This window comes from Chiloscyllium plagiosum, chromosome 18 (assembly GCF_004010195.1).
Source record: "Chiloscyllium plagiosum isolate BGI_BamShark_2017 chromosome 18, ASM401019v2, whole genome shotgun sequence".
NCBI classification, from domain to species: domain Eukaryota; kingdom Metazoa; phylum Chordata; class Chondrichthyes; order Orectolobiformes; family Hemiscylliidae; genus Chiloscyllium; species Chiloscyllium plagiosum.
In genome coordinates, this window is record NC_057727.1 from 26,153,499 (window position 1) to 26,157,284 (window position 3,786).

The window sequence follows — 3,786 nt, forward strand, 5'->3', positions numbered from 1 at the left end:
CTTTTCCACCTATCCACTCCACCCTCTCCTCCCTGACCTATCACCTTCATCCCCTCCCCCACTCACCTATTGTACTCAATGCTACTCTCTCCCCACCCCCACCCTCCTCTAGCTTGTCTCTCCACCCTTCAGGCTCACTGCCTTTATTCCTGATGAAGGGCTTTTGCCCAAAACGTCGATTTTACTGCTCCTCGGATGCTGCCTGAACTGCTGTGCTCTTCCAGCACCACTAATCCAGAATTAAAGTGATATAGTCTGTTCACAATTAAATTATGTTGACCGTTCACAATTTAAATGCTATTTAAATTACTTCTATCTTCTGTAAAATACTCTTAAATGAAATTTGTCTCATATGTTATACACTAGCCATGTGTGATTTATTTGGAATTGAGATGCAACTAATCATTTCAGATTATTTATGAAAAAAAAATTGACAGTTATTAGGTGTGATCTTAACTCTTATTCTCCGATGTGTGTAGTTTTATAATTTTTCTGTTTTTGTTGATGAAGGTCTTAACAAATACTGTGTAAGCAAGTGGTTGTGTGTGGAATTTAGTGCCAACATTTTTGAGTATTTGTCAACATAGTGTGCAACATATGTGAAATATCCTTACTTTGGTGCCATTGAAACACCAGCAACATTGTGTGATAAGGGCAGCCGTCATTGTGGTCACCTCGGCCAACTAGAATTACAAATCTAGAACAACAGAAAGAAAGCAAACATCACCATTCACAAGTCATTCCATCAACGTAGGTCAGGACAAAGGACAAACTGCATCCAACAGCATTTTAGATTCAGAGTAATGGCAGGTCTGATGTATTGAGATGTGGAAGTCAACATCTGTAGCAATTACTTAATAAAGTTAAAGTTCCACTTACTGTTGGGAAGAAATAGAGAAGCAGCACTGAGATGTGATGTTTCTAATAGATTAGTACTAGATTTTTAAATTTCGATGAACAAAAATACTGAGTTTCTTTATACTGAATTGAAAATATTTAATTAAATACATATATAAAGCATTTTAGTGTAATATGTTTTGAACTAAGGTTACAGCATGTGACTCAAGCATTATCATCCTCGTTACCCCTGTACTAGTTGGTGATTTCTGTTGGACAACACAATTTTAAATGGCTTTATTGATCCTTTGATCAAGACAGTGATCAAATGGTCAAGCCATAAATTACATTTTGTCAGTCAATTTAAAACCAAATAAATAACATTGCTGATGAGTCCTGTATTGGACTCTGCATGGGGTCTCATTCTTGTTATTTTAAGCCCAGCCCAAATCAGTTTCAATACTGTGTCCATTTTCTGTATTGATTTGATTAATAATCCTGTTACTACCATCAAATTGATTCTCAGTGCTAAAATTTGCTTTCTGGGGGCAAGGCAATATTTGTTTCATTTTGAATCATTCGATATAGTAACATCTGCTATGGTGTGAACTACTAACGTTGAAATCACTTGCAGAAGTATCTGTCCAGATGATGGATTAAATTGAAGGGGACAATAGTGGGTGCCAACATATCCTTGTAATAACAAAGGGCAACATTGCTTTGGGCTTTATTGACATTATTCCACGGGAACTAAGGTGTGTCATGAAGTACCATGAAGCTTTCGAAGAATGTAGGTGCCTGGAGGTCTGAATTTTTCTTGCTTGGGGCTTGGCTACCTGTCATACCATTTTTGTCAGAAGTGGAGATATAAGTCATCTAATAGTATTCAGATAGTTCCAAGTGGTAGTTCTGAGTTATTGTAAATTACATTTGATGTCCTGAAGACTGGTGGCGAGACTTCATCAAGCAGAAAAATCCTAGTAGACATTTGACAGAGTTCAGTGTAGAATATAAGTCTTTGCTAGAATGTACTGCAAGAGAAGGTTCAACTGGCTTCGTGCTTTCTGGCTTGGGCTGTTGCATTTAAAGCTCCTGTATTACTGACGGTATCACTTATGGTGCCCTAGCAAGGCCAAGACTTTGATTCTTTGTACCTAAAGTAAAGATGGGTCTGTACATTTATGCCTATTGCTGAAAAGAGTTCTATTCAAATGATAGATTATTTCTTTTCATCACTCAATTAATTTTGAACTCTGCAATTTCCCTGCCATCTTAAAATACTGCGAGTGATTCAATATGACAATTAAATGTTGAATCAAGAAGCCCCCATCATGGATCTGCCAATTTTTTGAAAACGTTTAATCAACTTTGCTTTGTTGTTATGCAGCTATTAAATTCCAATCTTCAATTGGAGACTCTGGATGGAAGCATTTCATTTGCAAGAGAAGACATCTTGGAAGCGTTCAGATTACCAACATAATTTGTTCGCTTCATATGGATAGGTTGATATTAATAGGACAATTATTTTGTTGTCATTGAAAGGTCAGGCTGAATCTTGAGGCTTTGTGGGTCTCACCAAAGATGAGAGATCCATGCTGTCTCTTTTCAAGAAGGCTCACTAAACCACACGCTAATCAGGCAGTGGCAAAGCTAGTGAAGGGCCTCCTCTCATAACCAAGACACTGAGAGCTAAAGTTTCACCTACTGAGAACTGGCCAATCAGTGGCTAGCAAATCTTGTACTCAACAACGCCACTGGTTGCTGCAAGAAGGACAGGTGCTGGATTCCCAGCTTCACTAGAGCAACTAGGCGACAAGTTGTAATATGAAGGTAAAGAGGGGTTTTCATTGGCTGGGAATCACAGAGAGGTGCAGGAAGTCAACAACAAAGGCAGGTAGTGTATCTGTCAGCAGGCCCTTTGTCATTAGGCCATGCATGTTGCATTGATACAGACCTGCCCACCACTGGGTTAATGCCAGCAGTAACGGGAGGCTGACCAGGGTGAGATGCTGGGCCATTTGCCTTCCTGTCCAGAACTGAATTCTGGTGGAACCAGGAGAGCAGCAAGGTTTAGGTGTGCTATCACCCCACTTAATTATATGCCCTTCCTTTGTCCAAGCTCACCACCAGTAGGAGCAAAATATTCTGCCCATCAACATGATTAATATGATGTGTATTTGCTGGGAATTTATGTGGGTTCCATTTTCTTTTTGTCTGTTTTGACAATTTGCTATTCAGAAAAATGGCCAAATTAAATTGTAGTGGCCTAGAGTAACAAATCTTTTGAGGAATGCATGCTATCTGCTCCCAAAGGATATATGGCAATAAATTTCCTGTGACAAACTTAATGATAGGGTTTCATTATGATAAAATGTTTGAACTTGTCTTAAACAAAACAGTGTTAGTTTAGAAAAAACAGACCATAGTTTTTTTTTCTGTTGAGTCTTTCCCAACAAAATGAATCCTGATTGCGGCAGCCATTTTTCTTGCTGTTGTGTCTCAGGATTCAGTATGGAATCTTGGTGAGGTAAATTGTTACATTACAAATATTCATATACAAAAGGTGAAAATCTCACTCTGCTAATATACACTTCCATTTAGTTTATTAGCAGATGTTTGCCTCCATGGTTAACTGCCTCAATAGCTAGAAGTCAATGTATGATTGATGGTTCCTTTTTGTAAAAGCCAAATATTTTTTCAATGGTGATATAGTGGCTGTATCCTCCTCTAGCATAACAACGTTGAAAAATTTCTGCTATATTCCAAATCAAGCTCTTGCATTTTTCTTGCTTTAAGATTGGTAAGTGTGTCTTCAGTCACCTCGGCCTCAAATCTGAAATTTCATTTCTAAACTGACCTACCTGTCTATTTCTTTCTCCTCCTTTAAAATGCTCCTTAAAATCTATCTTTTTAACCAAGCCTTTAGTTACTTGTCCTCCTATTTTGCAT

At 38.1% G+C, this 3,786-nt stretch overlaps 1 long non-coding RNA gene across 1 annotated transcript in view; it reads right to left on the reverse strand.

Annotated features, from left to right (window-relative positions):
* Positions 1 to 3,786, reverse strand: part of LOC122559202 — a 25,641-nt gene that overhangs the window by 5,781 nt on the left and 16,074 nt on the right. The window contains exon 2 of the long non-coding RNA XR_006314362.1: positions 615 to 697. This is a non-coding gene — a long non-coding RNA (uncharacterized LOC122559202). The remainder of the gene's footprint in view (positions 1 to 614; positions 698 to 3,786) is intronic.